Raw genomic sequence first — 20,990 nt, forward strand, 5'->3', positions numbered from 1 at the left:
TATGGGTGGTGTCATGTAACAAAATGGATGTTGTTTTGCCTTGAAAGCATTGTTGATCCCTTTTCAACTGATTAACAGCAAGGTTTAGATTTCCGTGCAAATTTCAGAGACAGATTAAGCTGTTCAGCAATAAACGATGCCAAATCTCCATTGTCTATTGTCGTTAAGTTTCAATCGTTTCAGTTTGGGCTGTACCCTACAGCGGTCAGGATTTTGAAGGGAGTGTTTATTTTACGACCAGAACAGCCCAGGTACAAAGTGACATGGGATGCTAGCTTAGTCCTTAGTTATCTCAAAAGTCAGGAAGAAGGTTATTCCTTTATGCAGCTTTCTCAAAAACTATGAACACAGCTCTTTCTCCTTTCAACACAAAGGGTTCAATCATTTGATGGACTATAGGAGTGTTGACATCCCAGGGACAAGTATAACAATCAGATTTGGGGTTTTGTTGAAACAGGAGACCTGAGTTTCATCAACAGGTGATAACCTTTCAGAATTCTTATCTTTTTGTGTGATTACAACAATGAAGAGGTTGATAAAAAAAAGTACTATAGAAGTAATAGAAGAAGCTGGAGTTAATATGGAGGTCGTTTAGCCTCATGCCATTGTGGCAGGAGCATCAACATAAAAGGCATTTTGTCTCAAAGCGTCTTTTTAAATAATTCTCCAAGCAGCTTACTGGCGTACGGATTTTGTGTTTGCACAATATTACAATAAACCATTGGTTAATTGACAATGTTGTGATACAATTTTAGCCTAGATCTTTGAACATATCCTGTGCTTTAATACATAAGACATCTTAAAATTAGTTGTTGATTTTGATAAATTGCAGTAGCACAGTGCGATGTTTTAAGAGCGAAATGATTTGTTGATGCATAGTAGTATTTATTAGGACTTCTGTTAATTACAACATATCAGTTGAGATTTGTGATAGAATAGAGGTCGCATAATAGAGGATGTGTAGGGGTTTGTCGGACATTCAATATTTATTCTGATGCTAAATTAGACTAACTCATATATGTTCATAATGTTTATAAATGTTCATAATGTTTATAAGATAAACACATTATTTAATATCTTTCATTGACATGTCTGATTCTGGGAAATACGTGTTCTTCTCTTAATATCTCACGATAGTCTGACGGTGAGGGCATAATGAGGTGGAATTTATGAATTAAACGAGAATGAACTGCAGTTTCTCGTGTAATCCACAGAAATACTGAGGGATTTACGTGTCCACCATTCCTATCGGCTACTATCGGGGCTTGCAATGGAACACATAGTTCCTATTTAAAGACTAATGAACCAGCACATGTGCAGGTCATATGAAACTACCTTACAGGTAAGACTTGTTTAATTTTGCTGATAACCCATCAGAACTGTATATATTCGATATCGCAACATTATCGGATGTTTTGAGCGACGAGTTTGTCGCCCAGACGGTGTTGGACGTTGCTCGTACATGTAATATCAATATGTTGCTTGTTACATGTCGATTCCCAAATTGAAACAATATGTCAACCCAAACATCTGTACGAAAGAAAACCTAATGTGAAACCAAAAAAACAAACAACGTGGCCTACAATCAACAAATGTATTACAAAACATAATTAAGTTTAAAACTCAAAACGAATTACTGTACAGAAACTAAAATGGCAGCACTCAATAGAGTGGTAGTACAATATTCAACAGCAAATACAAAAATGAAGTGATGATAGCAAAAGTCAGTGATTATAACAAATATTCACCCAGCAGCGACAGCGGTCAAGCTTCCGAGATGGACAAGGCAGGGAATCGAGGATGTTGAGCTGCCCTCACATGAAAGCTGGTTTCAAAGCGATGAAATTCATGAAACACAAAATGAGTGTGAGACCAAATGTGTGAGAGATGCGAAAACACGCTCTTGTCTCCTTATATACAGCCTAACTTGCAATTGCTACGGGAAATTTTAAGAACCTTGAGGCAATGCTGTCATGTTCAAAACAATACACCACACTAGCATCTAAAGATAGTAACTTCTTGACGACTGCTTACCTTAGATATTACTGCAATCCGGACGACTAATCACTGCCCAAATACAGTGCAATGAGCGTTGACCGAATGTCAACAGAAACAATATAATACCGTTACAATCATCGTTAAGCAATAAAATACACTGCAATATAGCATGGTTTTCTGGTCCATACACGATTATTTAGTGGCCAGCGACATATAGCTTGAACATTGCCGAGTGCGGCGACAACAATCCAACCCGTACGGAAATCAAAATAGTACGATATCTAATCAACGACCATATTGATGTTTCAACTTTGGTCAGAATAAAACTCTGACCTAACTATTTTGACAGGCTTACAGCTGACGTGTTTGCAAAGGGGCAGTGATAAGTATAAATGTTCAGTGAATATAGCATTCGAATGTTGTTTTTTCAATTCGGATGATGTAATGCAATGCAGACATGTTCATAATAATATGTAATTTTAAATTGTTTTGTTCAAAGTTTCATCAAGAAATGGTGTTATCATTTCAGTGGCAGTGGCATTTCTTTGACAAGTTGATAACTCGGCGGAGAGACTGGAACATTTCTGTTGAAAAGAACATGATCTCTAGTTTGAGTAATATCCATGTTGTCATGTTTTGGCATACGAAGTATTTGTGACAGTGAAGAGAATATTGCTGAAATGGTAATGTTTCTCTGTTAAACTGTGAATTTCGATGCTCATTTTATACACATTATCAGTTTGGTGACTTACGAAACCTACGATAGAATTACTAAATAATTAGCAAAATTGTTTCAGTCGAGTAATGGTCAAAATGTGTTAAAAACATGGGGAAAAATAATCACTTTTCATTTTAAAATTATTACAAAACTAAAGACAATGTAACCTTCATAGTTACAATCATGTGGTGTGATATCTCAAAATCTGACTGAATGCTTTAGTAGCTTAAACAAATCCACAATTAATGACTGTAGGTATAATATAATGTATGAAAATTTAGAAAATGTTCTCCCACCCCCTATCCTGTTAAAAATCAATAAATATGTAATTATATATCATTACAGCAATAACATTCTTGTACAACAAATTATTTTTTTTGAACACAGGAATCGTTTAAGTATCTTACATATATATGTGAGCTTGAGACATATGATTTATCCAATATGGCGGACAAAATGGCCTCCAAGATGGCCACCAATACAGGAAAATGACAATATTTCGCCTTCCCTTCGGAATGTATGAGAAATTCAAATGTCAAAATTTAGGTTTTGACCAGGAACTCCATCGATTGTGTCATTGTCACATAAAAGATAATTATCGCATATGTATTGTACTATTATTGCAGATCATACTGACTTACTTTGAAGTGTTAATGTGCAGCACTTATATGCAACTGATTCAATATTATCAGTAACTTATTAACAAATCCATAATGATTCTCCAATACAGTAAGATACACGTAGTCCCTGCCACAACTGCCACTGGTACTAAGGCTTTCAGGTTCATCATTAAGTGCAGAGTTTTGGAAACACGAAGCAGGTGCAGTGTTCAGTACGTGTCAGTCCAGGCATGAGACAAGGACACTTTCTGGAAACGACATACGGTCTGTCACTGTAGATGAGATGAGTGATGTATCTGCAGCCATATCGTTGCCTGAAACATGGCTCTCATCATGTGTTGCTTAAAAGTATCTTCTATAGTTGGGAAAATTGTAGCTTCCTTGTCAGTGTTGGAAGCCTGGACATAGCTTAGGTCATCCTGGTTGTTCAATGTTCAAAAGTATAGCAGGAGGACGAATGCTCTAGCAGAGTTTAGGGACACGTCTAGGCGGTTCAATCCAACCTGACAAGTTCTTCGACATTTCAACATTTGTCAGCAATGTTTAGAAAGCTGTCTTCTTTGAATTTATAACCAGACATCACCATAAGAATATCGTGTTTAACAATGTTCTTCTAGATCACAATTACCAGCGTGCAACTGCCTTTCCCGATTCACTTACAAATAAATAAAAGAGAATGGCCAGTCTCGATTATCTCAGCTCATTGCAATTACGCTATTGAAGCTTGGGTCCCAAGCAGTGTACATGTATCGTCAAGTGATGTAAGAATATGAGTTCAAGTAATTTTCGTAAGATCTTATCCTCTTCATTATCTCAGCTAATATTTAGTTATCTAAAGTGATCTGAGGTGGGGACATATATTATCATTAACGTGTTGACTTTGTTCCTTTTGAGCCACATAAATCCAAAGCATGTTTACAGCTGAGCATGTTTAAAACCTATTTTATACCATTACACATTATTACAGTCTATAAATGCGGTAACATCTTATAGATACGACCCTTAACATTCAGTATTGCGACAGATAACAATACAAAATATTTTCCGAAAAATGTATAAAACGTCAACACCATAGTCTGGAATATCCGCCAATACAGCTTTAATTGGGCATCACAGCCAAATTGCCGGGAAAAATCTTAGAATAGATCCCTGAAAATCAGTGAAAACGGTAAACATGTCCTGCCCGACCGGTTACACCTGCCACTGACACAATTTGCATGAAAAGTAAGCGCTGTGTTTTGCCTTCCATGCGACGTTGTCTTTAAAGAAACCAGAGAATCATGTAATTGACCGCGAGAATAGTGCAGAAACTGCTATTTGTGGAAACTAAAAACTAAAAAATGTTAATTTTGAATTACACCTGCTGTGTACAAGTGCAGAAGGGTGATTGGAAAGCAGCATGGCTAAATAGCTAAAATATAGTTTTTATGCCATTAGTAAAGATACATTGTATGTCTCGTGTATATCGCGGTCATATTCATTTGTTCTTACTTAGGACTACTACTAGGGGGCACGGGTGGCCCAGTCGCCTAAGGCGCCGCGATTCGCAGTGCAGAGTTGCGTCCCTTGGGCACGCCAGAAACCTATGATAGTGGGTTCGAATCCCGGTTCGCCTCGATTATGTTTCTAGGTTTGTCAGCACCATACCCTTGCTCGTGGTTTTCACCGAAGTGGTAAACGTCTGAGACCTGTATCACTTGGGGCTTTCCTCCCACATTAAGCTGACACGCCGTGATATAACTGGTATACTGTTGAAAGCGGCGTTAAACCCAACTCACTCACTCTCTAGGACTACTAATACTACCGTCAATTCATATCGAAATGTATGCGTATTGTGGTTTAAGTGACTTTCTCTTATGAAGAATCATGTACGTTATTACAAATATAATCATTATAGTGCACTCCTTGGGTATTTAAAGCCATATATATATGTATTCACAAATATTCTGATATATCATATGATATATATCAGATTATGAGGTTAAGATATCATTATGTAGTCTTTGAATGTCATTTAGAAGTGATACACATAAAGAAGAGAATTTATGGATGTTAACTTCTTTATTTCGGAGTATATACTTACCCCTTCATCAGGTGAATTAATGCTATGAAGCAGAGAACATATATATAACTTGGCAAAACTGATCATCAAGGTTGAAATTAAAGTGTCATATGTTCTTAAAGTGAAACACAACACTAGTCTCTGAGAATATGGCATCACAAGTCAGTATCTCGTGTGTCCGCCATGTGCATTGATGACTGCCGTGCAACGACGATACATGGAGTGGATGAGGCGGTTGATGAACACCATTGGCACTTGAACCCACACTCTGAGCAACGCCTAGCGTAGTTCAGCCGCATATTCAGCTGTCTTTGAATTTCGTCCCACAGGTGCTCAGTGATGGAGTTTCTTCGTTTAGTTTTCTTTGTCGCTTGTTGTTGTTGTTGTTGGTTGACAGGACTTTGGTGGCTTCCCACATGATGTCATGGTCTTGGTTCTTGATGATGTGTTCGGAAAAAGCGGACTTCAGGTCCAGTTTGTTGACAGAGGTTTGATGTTAATTTAGTCTGATGTTGAGGAATCTGAGGATTTCTCTAAAGTATTGGTGGCCACTGTTGCAGGGGATCTGGTATATATATCCTCTGGGGTTGGGACTTGCGCTGCCTATGCCTCTGTCATTGGCTTGGAGACGTATTGCTTATCACCCATCAGCGCCAATTAAATGTTGCCTCCCCTTGTTAAGTTTCCACCTTTGTTATCTTATCACTTTTGTTCTTCTAACAGAAAAATATATATTTGTTCATTGCTTCATAGCATTACTTCACCTGATGAAGGAGTGAGTATATACTCCAAGACTTTGTGTTCCTCATAATATAGAAGTTGACATCCATAAACCTTTCCTTACACCTTTATGTGTCTTGAGATTGTGTCCACAGAATCATCTGCTTGTGCATTTGAGGGGGAGCAATTATTTTCATCTTGTTGTTAACATATTTTGTTTGTTTCTTTTTACATTCTATAAGGCTGTACCAAGCATACCAAGAACCGGTAATGATAGTTGTACGAGCATTTGTAACATTTTTTGGTACTATTTATGTATTAGTTTAGATCTTTACCCTCAAAGTGACATTGACCTTCAAATGTACCTCCTCGGTGGTTTAGATAATCATTGATTTTAGGCAAGCCTTTAATAATATCCTATATAAAAAAGGTATTTGCAATCGGTGATATGTCTATGTTGTATTAAGCTATTGTTAATAAAATTAATAATGGGAATAAAAAAAATCTTATTTTGACAAAATGGGGGCTGGGATTACATATGATCAATGTTTTAAAAATCAGAAAAAGCTATGTGGAAAACGAACACTACCATCTCATCGGAGGACGTGCCGGATTATTTTGAGATATCAAATGGCCTATTTCATAAAACTCATAATTCATTACGGTTCATTTTCCAATAATTCGAAAAGAAAGAAAAATTTACCATCTTGTGGCTTATTTTTACTAATAACTCATGTTGTTAGAGGTAATGATAATGAAAATCTACTATGTATAAACAATCACATAAATGATAAAAATAAGGACTCAATGCATACACTACTTATTTAGGGGACTTTTATTTTCTCCATTTTCACAACAGAAAAGAAAAGTGCATTTTGACCTAAGAACAGTATTTACCACTAAAATATTTGAGCACAACCATCATTTTCTAGTCTGTTGGATAACATAAGCAAAATTTTAGTGTGCTTTGTTCTACTATGGAGAGGGGTATGTCGGCAGTTTGAGGTTCTGGCCACTAATCTAGTATGGATGTACCTCACTTGGTGTCTTAATTTTACTGCACGCGAATATGCCGAGCACTAGTAGAGGTAAAACGTCGCCTACTATATATAGTGGTGTTTGGTTATCCCCTGTGAAGTTAGCTAGATTATTTTATTATCTGAGGCATAACAGATGAGTACAAGGCATATATTTATATCAGCTCAAGAATAACTTGACCGTTTTGTTTGTGAATAAAGAACTGGAGTGCAGTCATTATTCATGACTTCGTGGCTGACTGTCATTTTACTATGTAATGTAGCATCTTATAGTACTTACACAGTATGATGATGGTTTGTTTAATTCTGACAAGTGACAAAATTGTCTATTAAACAAAAGCTATTTGTCAGTAACACATACTTGTTGACATTCTGTAAGATACTTAGTAGGTCCAAGGACACAAGAACACCACCGGCTGTAGCTTAGCTTGGATCGTGACAGTCTCGTTTACCCATTTCGAAAATTGATGTACAATTGATACTTGGCTGTGATAATAGAATATATTTTGGCTTACAAAGAGATATTATTCTTGTCATTTACGTAGCATTGCAAACTATTTGTGAAAGCCTTATGATGATAAACCAGCACTTAAAAAAGTGTATAATGGCTGTTCTACATGTATCATGATGAGAAACCACAACACGGAATGAATAACCTTCATATCATGTTAGAGGTGGTGATAATTCCTGATAATATTCTTTAAGTTAACAACCGTTTCAGTTGGACTCTCTTGACACGCAAGAGAATGCCCATGGCCAACCTGGCTTCTCGACTGTAATGTTGATACAGACTTTAGGGTTCTTAGCATGCGACCATACTTAATCTTCAATCTGTCTACAGATATATACTTGTATTCGTGACTGGTGCATGAACATGTAAGTCAGTCGCATGGTGATTGCTATCACTTTACTTTAACATAATGATAGTTTTGTATCATGCATTACTGTATTCTTAACCACCAGGCTACCAAATCAGCTCCGTAAATATAACAATGGTGTAGTATAACATATGTGGCCACAGCGCGTTCAGGGTGGCAGACAGTCCATGTACACTACAATGGAAATCAGGATTAACAATTACCAGACTCCACTGAGGATGAACATCTTTTATATTAATTGCATTTGAGTGACTCTTGACGTATAGAGCGGAACCGCTACATGGTAATAGACCTTTGTAATTAAATGTTTATTCAGGCAAAGGTAGTCTTCAATAAATGTCTATGGCTCTGGTGACAGTACCAGGAGATTATCAGAGCGCTATAAGAGGTACATGGATGTTAAAAGGACGTACATTGTATTGTGGACATAGACACAAACAAGTTTCCAGGAGGACGCAGAGATAGATTTAGAATACACTGGGTAATTAAGGGGTTTGGGGAATTTAAATTTACACAATATAATTAGAGTGCACAGTTTTGAAAGTTAACTCAAAATTCCGACTTTTGTGCTGAATAGGTTTCATAATTTGCTCACACTTGGATTGTTGTAATAGTATACTGGGCATATGAAAAGAAAGTGGAATTCATCTCCTGTATCCCCTTTTTACTATAGATTACAGGATCAATTAATATGTTGTATAGTTTTCCATCTTGCCGTTTCGATAGTATTACAACATCTAAATTTCAAGTGGAGTATGCACAGAGATAAAATAAAAGGATCCAAATATAAATTGTCAACAATACATTCATATGTGGTTTCTTTGGATGGTTTGTTTTTATCAAATAACCACATTTGTTGATTAATGTCAGTTTTGATTTAACAAGAGCATTAAGTGAGGTTATGCTCTTAAAAGACTGGTTAACCACATATAACTGAAAAATAGTTCTTTAAAAATATCCTTTGATGATTAAAATTTTCAAATTTCGCGTTCTTTGAAAAGTAGTTTGTATACAATCAGCGATAATTTCGAACTTTTACCACTCAATCCTGGAGCAGAAAAGAAAGTATTATTTTAAAGGAAACACGAAGGGATTTCCTTCAAATTCCCACAAACTATATAGATCGGTGCACTTTTCCATAGTGGAAGCAAAATATTAGAGGAATCTTAAAAGTATTTTTCAGGGCATTGTACATGTTTACACGGTATGACGGGCTACAGGACGTCCAAAGACAAGGAATCACACCAGAAGTACCAAATAGTGTCACGATTATAGTTTCGCGCAAAAATATAATCGTGACACTACTTTTTCTACTACAACTACAGCAACAACTACTACTACTACTTCTTCAGCTTCTACCTCTACTACCACTACCACTACTACTATTAAGAAGAAGAAGTAGAAAAAAAATCACAAGAAGAAGAAAATTTACAAAGAACAACATTCCACTCAAATGTATGCTCATTCAATTCATTATTATTACCCCGACCAATATATCTACTCAGCTCCATTGGAAGTATGCCACCCATGCTGCCAATGAGGTACATGAAGGTTAACAGTTACCATATCATCCCTGAACAGTCACTTGCCTAATGAATACAACACATGTGCTTCAGTGTGGGTCAGGACTGAAGCTCTAGAAACTCAGTCAAGCTACCAAACACTATCACCCATAAACCACGGGGAATCTTTCGGAATTTCGAAAATCTAAACTTAAATCAGGCTAATTTCAATCTGAGCAAACAACCAGACGATACCAAGAAACCCATTGGTTTCAGTGATCCTTAATGCTACTGATGCCAGGATTTCATTCCAACTGGCTTACGCTGGAATTTCAGTTTTTTATATTACATGTTAGTAAGAACATAAATGTACCGATGATGATTGAAAACAACAAATAGAATCCTCCATTTGACTCCTGATATAATCGGGTTGGGGAACGACCATATGATATTCCGGGGAAGGAGGCATATGTTCCAGAAATATATGGACCGAATTCGAAGTAATCCTCAGATTTCACCCACTTAAGCTATAAGTGACACGGAGATGGACATATTGCATGTCTTTAATAAACGCTTGACTGATTCGCCGCGGATTGGTATATTCGAAATTAAATACTTTTCAGAGAGTCTCTTTCTTTTCTCTGATGCTTCTCGTGAATATTCCTTGGTTTTTTTTCTAAAAGCTCTACAAGCACAGTAGATGACGGGCTGTTTTCAATGGAAAGTCACGGACATAGGATTAAAGCTTTGTGTGATCTCCATATGCTGAATACAAGAAACCAGTCACGTTGACGGAGGAACATTCAGCTTGAATGGTGGGCTTCTAACTCATTGCTGAGGCAGAATGTTGACAACGTTATGATCCTTTTCATACTTAGTTTACTGACAGTTAACCCACCCATGAACAATACCACTGCCTGCGTACGTGTCTCTCGCAGCAGTGACATCCCAGTTACAGTCTGAATGTACCCACGACATCTTCTTTGCAAGGCATAAAGATAAATTGGATTCGGTTGCTAGATTCTGTGAGAGTGTGAGTGAATGTCTACTACCTGCACCAGTTCGATCTTACCTCTAACATCAAGCAGCCGCTATACAACTAAAATACCGATCAAAGCGCCGTTAAATTACCAAACTCACATCTCTCAAAGTAGGTCATGAAGGGGGTTGGTAATAAAAAAACTGTTCCTGAATGATATTGACAATAAGGGAATTTATCCTCAGGTTTTACAAAATATCATTAAAAACTGCGTAAAGATAACCCTTTTGAAATGTTTGTTTGGTTGCTACTTTCAGTGACAAAATTTGTGCCTTGAAGTCCCGACAGATTGTAGGTTAGCCTCTTCGTCACGGATTCGTCACGGATTTCACTTGTCAATGCTGAAACCCGTTACGTCTGAGGACCATTATTGTGATATGGGAATGGTGAAACCTTTCAAACATTTCCTGGATCCCTTTGAGAACAGAAGCAGAGGTAGAACAGTGTTCGATTCACAAACTGTTACTGACGCGCATACAACGTAAAATACATCCACGCATTCTTCGATTAAATTGAAAGAATAACCCACTTTTAGGTTGTGAAAAGAAGTGTCCAGAAACCCTTTCTGTGGAACGCTGATTCTTTTTCACAGAGACAATTTAACGTCATGAAAACGAATGTCATTTTGCAATCCCATTGTAAAGAGCAATGAAGGATCACATATTCACATTTCATAAAAACTGACAAAACCAAACAAAACCTATCGTACATATTGAAATATGATTTAAAAAACTAATGAACAATGGACTCAAAAGAGCACTCATATTCTCATACATAAACCATTTCCAATGAAAATGAAATATTTATGAAAATAATATAAATATTCAACCAAATTTGCATTTTTATAAGACTGCTGAAAGGAAGGTATGGTGAACATGCATTATAGTCTTGTTTTCTCTCGAGCGAACACGCACCCAGTGATTGGTATTTCAATTCACTCTTTGAGATAACCCAGACCTGACAAAAATCATTTTTGAAAGGTTTAACAAATCATGCAATGTACATTCACAAACCAGACCAAACCTGCTAAAATATAGAGAACCTGGGGAACGCCGTGTTTTCAATTCGAATCCTATCACCAGAATATACACGCAACACTAACTTCCCCCTTATTACATGGCACGTTCAGAAAATAGGAAGCCAAAGAAAAAAATTAATTGGATTGAAAGGTGGTCCTAGACATAGAGGATGGCGTTGTTCATGACTTTGCTTTCAGAGCTATGTTAGTTTGAGATGAATATCTTCTTAAATTGTTGTAGCAGTATTGATTGTAAATATGAAACGACAGCTCCAGAGAATAATCCGTCTCGATTATCTGCCAAAACAAATTCCATCGCGTGTAAAGGCAAAATAACGGTGAAAATTATATAAATGGATCACTGAAAATTGGTGATGATATCGGGTGAACGTGTCCTGCTCTTCCGGTAAGACAGCAACAGATTCGGTAACGTTATCGTCAAGAAAGAGAACAGTATTCTGAACATTGTGCAGATGCCAAAACCGCCTTACAGTTCTACACTGGAAACATGACAACTAGTATACACTTTAGGCTATATTTCGTAGTTGATGCTCTGATCAAAGATTCGTTAAAAGGATATTCTAAAACGATAATAAGAAAGATATATATAGGTTCGGGTTGAGGCTTTTAAGAGACAGTTCGAGTGCTGTATATATCACTGCGACATAATTGTTGTTATATATGATTAAATGAAACATGTAGGCGTCGATGCCATAGGATGATCATTAAAACAAGGTCCATAAGCAAGTTAACTGACCACAACATATCAATGAGAAATGAATCGACCCGTCAAGTTCCGTGAAGGTAGAATAGGTCTTCAGCAACCCATGCTTGCCGTAAAAGGCGACTATGCTTGTCGTGAGAGGCGACTAACGGGATCGGGTGGTGAGGCTCGCTGACTTGGTTGACGCATGTCATCGATCCCAATTGTGTGGATCGATGCACATGATGTCAATCACTGGATTGTGTCCAGACTCGATTATTTTACAGACCGCCGTCATATACATGTAGCTGGAATATTGCTGAGTGCGGCGTAAAACAACAAACCAAACCAAACTAGTAAATCTAGCCTGATCTGATTGTGGCATGAAATTTCAATTTAATATTGTTTACTCATTTAGGGTTGAAGATCAGTGCAGTGATTACATACCGAAGAGACCTCATTACCAATAATGGGACACACGGTAAACCAGTGTTCAGGGTGAAATCTTGTAATAATAACTTTCATGAGTTTCAGTCTTCGACGAATTCTCATTTTTAGTTCAAAAGAAGGAAAGACTAAGCACAAATATCGGCCAGACTTCCAACAATCCCATAACATTACCAATACTGTGACAAGGTAAAACCAGTGAAATCTTGTAATAATAACTTCCATGAGTTTAAGTCTTCGTCGAATTCTCATTTTTAGTTCCAAAGAAGGAAAGTGCAATTTCATTTCCATGTTGGCCAAACATGAGATCATCACAATATCGCATGTAATATACTTTAGTGTTTAGATCTGTGTTCAGCTTTAATAGTTCGCTTTCATTGTCGTGTCTTGGTCCATCGGCTTCAGACGTTATTGCAATGTATCTGACATTTATCCCATGGTCATATTCATTTTCCCACACCCACTGAGATAGAAAAATCAGAAATCCAATATGCCCCAGTAGTACGGATCATGACAGAATCTTTTGAGGCATCAGTAAAACTATGAGTGAAAATGACAGAAAAACACGAAAAACAGCTCTTATGATATTTCGACACATTCTTTAACTGACGATTGAATCGATATCAGAACAAAATCCAGGTTTCACAAAAAAACACTGAGCAGTATGTGGAGGAGACGAAGAATCCACTGGGTTGAACTGTGCAATTCCATGCTGTGAAGTAAGTTTCTGAGAATTCCGACCAATAGCACATTAATTACCATGATACCAGTCACAATTGATATTCAACACAATCATTAACAACATCAATATTGGAAAAAAACGTTTATTTCAGCCTTCACTTTGAGATATAATCCCAGAGACATAAGATCATGATATTCTGTGATTCAGGAGCATACCTGAGCTAAAACTAGGGTAGGAATGTACCCATGTATATTCGCAAAATGCGAAAGATAACATTTTCAGGCTGACACAAACACATGGCAACTGTAGCCATCATCAGCTATCATTAACATCGAAAGGTCTGGTCCATCAAAAAGAATCAAAAACTGTTCCGCTGTAGTCTGTTTTATCACTCTCCTCACAAAATGCTATGCCTATTATATAATCGCCCCAAATGAAATAGGGCTCATGACTACCCCCTGCTATTTCTTATATAATCACTCATTAATTTATTTTCATCAGAGTAAACCCGAACGGCGTTGGCTTCAAAAACAGCTTGAAGCAACTTTTGCTCTTTGTAGCCTTTTTGACAAATCGATTGCACAGCATGAATTTGGATTGCTTGTTATTCTGCCCTGACGGAAAATGACATAGCCCTTTATTTTACAATTGCTCTCCGGACATTTCAATGTTTACTGGAGCTTAGAACTATTTAAAATGAATTGCCTATGGTTATCACCCCGAACTACCAGACTGAAAGCATCCCAATGCCAAAACAGTCAGGAAAACAAAATAATTATCAATTATTAGTTTTTATCATATATTTGGTTCAAAACATATTTTGAGACATCAAGAAAGATTTGTTCAATGTTTGGTCCATGCACTTGACCATGAGTGGTACATGTACAAATGGGAACAGCAGTTGGAGCATTAGTTGATTTTGGTGCATGTGTAGTACGTATCTCTACTGGAGCTTTATTGGATGGAGGAGAAATAACACTGCTGCGTGCTGATGCAAATGTAAAGATCCACAATGTTTACAAAGAGTGTGGCTTCAGCGTGCGAAGCTTTTTGTCAACAGGCACTGGATCTTTATTTGTTTGTTGGTTGGTTGTTTAACGCTGCAGACAGCAATATTCCAGATCGAGTCTGGACCAGACAATCCAGTGATTGATATCATGAGCATCGTTCCACGCAATTGGAATACGGTGACATCCATCAACGAAGTCAGCAATCCCGATTTGATCCCGTTAGTCGCCTCTTACGACAAGCATAGTCGCCTTTTACGGCAAGAATGGGTTTCTAAAGACTTATTCTACCCCAGATCTTCACGGGTCAATTGGACCTTTAAGTCATTTCATATACATCAACCTCATTTATCAGCTGTCTTTTCTCCGACTCAAGCATTTAGGGACACAACCGTTGACACAGATGTCACAAATCGTGGATACTTTCAGGGCCACCTTAATCAATAGTTTTGCAACGAAACACTAATAAGTCACCTTTTTCAACCTTTTACATGATATCCACAAAAGACATAAGGTTCGCTCTGATTATGATCTTTGGGAACAGTGCTTACAGGTTTCTCCAGAAAGGTTAACGCCTAAATCACTTCACATACTGAGCTGACAGTCATTCAATACAGCGTTAAACTAAACTCAGTCACTTATGTGGTACGTTCTGTATAACCAAACACTTACTCGTTCTTCATAAATGGCCCATTGTTTCTTGAAAGTAAGGATTAGGTCTTAAATTTGGATATTAACGGTTATACTTCTCGTCAAAATTAGATTCAATGAATCAAGACCGGCTTTCGACCATTTCTGACCACAAACTATTTTTTTATAAATGTATGCTGTAATTGTCTTATGATATTGATAATTATTTCTCCCTAATCGTAAGCCCCATATCACAGACACTCATAGTGTAACGGTTATGCGTTCAAACGAGATATTTTTTTACTTTTGATTTTGATATCCCTGGACAGTAATATAAAGGAATATTTCCCCGAAGCAGAAAGTTAGAACGGAAGCGGGAATGTTAAACGTCTCTTTACTCTCTGCTTCATTACAAAGAGTGGCAAATTTGACCGCTGGGAAGAAACTAAAGCCTTTTGATCTGAAGGGAGTTAAATTTGTTACAACGCAGTGGTGTGTTCACGCGTTGCGTGTCACGGTACGTGTCTAACGTAGTAAGACTAGTGATTTAGGGTGTTTCCTTTGTATGATCAATTCATTGGGTCCTCGCATTGCAGCATCGGCCTCGTCTTGCACATCTTTCCACAAAGCAGGTTGGTGGCTATTATTTGAAGCTGCTCAAAGGACATTACAGTATCACAAACACAGTCTTGTTCAGTCACTGCTTCAAGTCATTTTCTTGTGTGAAAGAAGGAGCTGAAAAACGTCTTTCTTCACATCACACCCATGACATTCAGGACATCCAACTGTTTTTCGACAGTAAAACCTAAGGCGAGATTTTTAGCCTGTATAGTGGGGATTGCACAGAGGTACATTGTACGGAAAAGAGGAGTTTCGCTGTACAGAAATAAGTATAATGTCAGCCTTGATCTTTTATGTTCATGTTCTATTCTCATCGTAGCGGCGCATTAATACATTTTTTAAATGTCATCATCAATGAGAGATTCAGCACGACGAGGTTGGATACTCATATCTTCCATCTTTAGAACGTTTCGGGTTTTTTTTTAAGACAGTGGTAAGCTTTTCAAATTCATGATGATTGATCAGAAATGAACGGTAGTGCTGTGACTTCAGATGTCTGTCAAAACTTGACTTGCCGCAAACTGTAGATGGTTCGGAATATTGCAACCATCTTCCTTCCTCAGACTGATAATAATGTAGATAAAAAAGTTCTGCTGGTGGGATGGATTCAATCGGACTTGCGACGCCATTTGCACTCATGAACCCCTACAAACGTTTCATTTTGTACCTTGTTTTTAGTAGTGTGTTTTGGCTCTGGTTCTCATGATCGAATATGTCAATATCTGAATAATCATATAGTTTCACAGGTGCTGGGGGGTTATTACTGCACGTTCAGCAGTAATAAAGTCATCAGTTCATCAATCAAATAACTAGGCAAATTGACCTTACAAGGGATAGGCTTCGACATTACCGTGTCAGGTACTTTAGCAAGACGATACCTTGAAATGTGTCGCATCACTCCAGTATAAGTACGAATGCTGTACATTTTGTATATTTCAAGGGTGGTCAAATTGGAAATAACCCGCCTTTTGCCTTCACCGTCGATCTTCATTTAATCGTTTTCAAAAAATATTATTGATGGTTGATACCATTTTGAAGTCGTGACTTGGCCTACTCTGCAACAAATACGGTAGCAGAATTTACATACTGTGTGTTTATTGCATTATTGCATACATACTTGCTAACGATACAATCGCGAAAATACCAGGTAGACTATTGGTAGGTGATAAGGGTCTTGATCACATGAGTAACTGGTCTGCATTCAACTAAAGCATGAGTTACGTATTTATGAATTACAATCAGGAACATGGTTCGTCACATCTGACCTCTGGTCATCACCATGGAGTGCCAAAATGGACACGGAATTCGATCTAATACTTACGGTTTTGATATATGTTATCTCAAATTGGTTTCTCACCCACAGGTATGTAAAAAAATTTGTTTCCACAGAACTGTTGGTTTTGCATACAATTCATCTGCATACGAAGTAATTAATAAACTTGAAGCTGCTGAAGCTGCTGCCCTACATGCGTGTTGTCTTCTACTACCCTGCACTGCTACATTCATATTGCTTTCGACCGCTTCCGCGGAGAACGGAAGGCCCGGGGTTCGATCCCCGGTCGCGTCATACCAAAAGACGTTAAACGATGGTACTTGTTGTTACCCTATCTGGCGCTCGGCATTATGGGGCTAAAACAAGGACTGGTCGGTTCGGAGTCAGTATACTGTGTCTGAGTGGGATCTTCATGTTAAACTGCAGCATGGTATATCAGTGTGCTAGCACTATAAATCGGCATAAGTCCGGACTAGTACAAGCATCCACACAAACACACACACGTACATGCACGTCGCTATATTAGTGAAATAATCTTGGGCGCGACGTTAAACCCCATTTCACCCCACCTTGCCTCATATTGTTTTCATTCATAGAAGGAAATAGTTGATGTTTCGCAAGATGTCTTTATGCTGTAGAAGTTCTGCACATATTAAATCCCTTTTCGAATACAGAGATTATTATGTTCATGCTTAAAGTATATAGCCTTCAGAGACTATAGTTATAGGTTGATGTAATTTCACAGATATACATGTATGTGTGCAGTAGCTGATATTCACAGGCTGGATGTAGTTACACAGACAGTTTGGTTTGACGCTGTTTGAAAGCATATTCAAGTCATATTACATTAGGGGACTCCAAGAATCGGCTTCACCATGTGGGGAATAGAACACCGGTTTGTTTCTTGTTTAGGCAATATTTTCTATTGGGATAATTTCTATCATTATCAAAAGAGTAGTCTACTATTCTGATAATCAGTGTTAGACTAAGGTATTTGACAAGTTTTGCCCCTATGTAGTTACGCCACTGTATAAGAAACCGGTTTGAGTTGGAATTATATGCACTGTTGTCACTGTCCGAATGACACATCATTTACCTTCTGACGTAATATAAATTTGTGTACACATTCCAGGAAAACGTGCAATGTTTTTGAAATGTTTGTGAGAGATGGGAACAGATTTTTCAAGCACAGCATTGAAGAGTGACATATGAAAAAGAGGTTTATCACGCTTGTGTGTTTGGGGGATGGTAAATATCCTGTATAAGGAATAAACATTCTATTTAGCGAGCCCAGGCGAGCTGAATACAAAGTGTTAATTCCTATTATTCAATTGCTGTCACTCACGGTCGAATGACGGAACAAAAATAATCAGGATGATGTCAAAGGCCGCCATATAAGAACAACAGAACTTGCATTAATCACGCTTACAAGGGATTCAATCAACATCATTACTGTTAGTTGTGTTTGCTGACTGCTTGTATATAGGTCTGTTGTTTAACGCAGCAGTCAGCAATAGTCCACCTACATGGTCCGTAAATAATGGCATCTGGTCCAGATAAACCAGATATGCTACGAGCAATGCTCCAATACGATGACATGCAATCAACCAATTCACCGAGCCTGTCCACCCGATACACATAATCGCTTCCAATAAGAAAAGCAATAAGCATTGAGACACCTTCATGAACATAAGTTAAAGAAGAACGCAGACATGAACTGCCTCTCGTTTTGACCCCTAGGTTACCCCCACTGTTCCATGACCATTACATGGTCCCAACTGCAATGTTTACTCCGCCACACAATAATGTGCTTTTACGAAATGATCGCGTGTTTTGTGGAATCAAAAGTGCAATCTTCACGGTCCCGAGGCGTGTAATGGTAAATAGAACACTAAGTCAAAAGCAAATGTGGGAACATTGCGCAACACTTCGTTCTGAAGTAATATCTAATTATAATTTAAGTTCATAATAAAATATCAGCGTATTTCGTTTTAATATGGCATCTGAGTGTCATTATCGGAAGCAACAATGTCTAATGTTTACGGAACACGACAATGGGCATGCAGTCAATAACGTATTGGCCATCACAGAGAAAATCTGTAATGATGATAATCCCGAAGCACGTCGTTGCAACTCATAATCTACGGAAATGTTATCGAGGGAGGAAGGCATTCATTATATTTGTGTACAAACAGAAAGAAGCTTGTGCATACGATTATTGAATGTTTGCTGATGCGGCCCAAAACGTACCGAGGTGTAATGTCGATACCTCTGTCGGGCCAATCAAAACGCAAAATCGTTAGACCATTGTGTTTAAAATGCTTACACATGTTGATAATAAACAACGTTTGCAAGTCACCACTAACGCAAATATTGCATTCCCTTTACAGCGGCTCATGTTGAGTGAGGATGGAAATGTCCATACCAAAACGTTTTAGAGATCTGGTCTACTGAAAAAAACCTCAATTACCATCTTAGCGCTACGCCTGCTCCTGAAATTACTGTTGATTCTCTTCAACCATTTCTCCAGAGAAACGAAGGCCAGCGTGTCATGCCATAACCATATTTGTGAAGTGAGATGGTCATGCTTTAAATCAACGTTGACGATCGGAGAACACGAGAATGGCAGTTTTTCAAAGAAGTGCTTGCGTAAACTGATGTATGTGTATTGTTTTCTACTGGGATCCCTCGTGACAGAAGTAGTGTTTCCTTGCTTGAACGGCGAGATTCGCTCCACACATCCATTCAATACTCGTTTCAAAAAGGAAAGGATTAAAGGAGAGCCGTGAACCACTTATCTTCAAAATAGATCAATGTATTCATCTGTTTCGTCCTGCTTTGATCACTCTTGATTTTCACGAATTGCTACTTTTGGTGGATTTTATCGCCTCCATGGTCCAGTGGAGACGACGTAAGTCCTGATTGCGGGAAGCCATTAGTTCGATCCCTTGACCGAATCATACCAAAAGACCAAACGACGCTGAAAGACGTTTCCCTGCCTGTCGCTCGGAATTAAGGGAATAAAACAAGGACTGGATGGCTCGGAGTGTAATGTGTTTGAGTAGGGTACCCTTAAGTCCGGACTACTACAAGCATTCACACACACACAAGTGCATGCACTTTGCTATATAACTGAAGTAGGCTTGAACGCGACTTTGAACCCTATGTCACCTTAATCACAGATGTTCATGTTTGCTTGAATTTAAATATAACTTCCACATATGTAATCACAAGCGACAAAACCCTTTCAATATTCATAAGAAAGCTGTAACCCTGATAAAAGAAGCTTTTGAACAAGGGTCGTATGACGCCATTTCCAGTCTTCGAGGAGAGAGAATGCTCGATTGTGTCCCAAAAGTTGTGAAACGTTGATACCAACGGTTGAGTGTGTTTTAATATTGTTCGATTTAAAAGGGGCAGTTGTAGTAGTCCTTCTTGTCATACACTCTTGTGGATAGTTTCAACAAGAATAAAGTACCGAGGACCTATTCTTATCCGCAATTTCAGAAATGTTTAAATGAAAAGACTCCTTTTCTTAAATGAAACATCAAAGATGTGGGGGCATTCAGAATCACAATCATAACATATTTCGAAAGCTTTATGTTTGCAAACGATCAAACGATTAAAAATGTACTTAATAGATGTGTTGTTGTTGTTGTTTTAAATATCATTATCATTTGAATACAGTGAGAACCAAAATATACATACTTGCACTTAGAACTTTTTCATTTTACATCCATTTGGGTAGACAAAGAAAGATCTTTTTCATATATCCATCGGCTTCATGGATCATGCGTTGATCGTGGGTTCAGTCAGTCTTCTAATTAGACGTTTCCAACGGAGGTGTCACATCATCCAAGCAGATCACAAGTGCACACGAACATACACACGCCATGTTTGATCAACTTGACCGAAAGTATTTCATATCGAAATCTTATTTCAGTTATTATTCAGTAATGAATTGTGGTACCTAGTCAAAGATTACTTTTTACAAACAGTTGAAGTAATGTGTGATGGTTAAATAAATACAATCAA

Source organism: Haliotis cracherodii, unplaced genomic scaffold, assembly GCF_022045235.1.
Source record: "Haliotis cracherodii isolate W230 unplaced genomic scaffold, xgHalCrac1.p SCAF_17, whole genome shotgun sequence".
NCBI lineage: Eukaryota > Metazoa > Mollusca > Gastropoda > Lepetellida > Haliotidae > Haliotis > Haliotis cracherodii.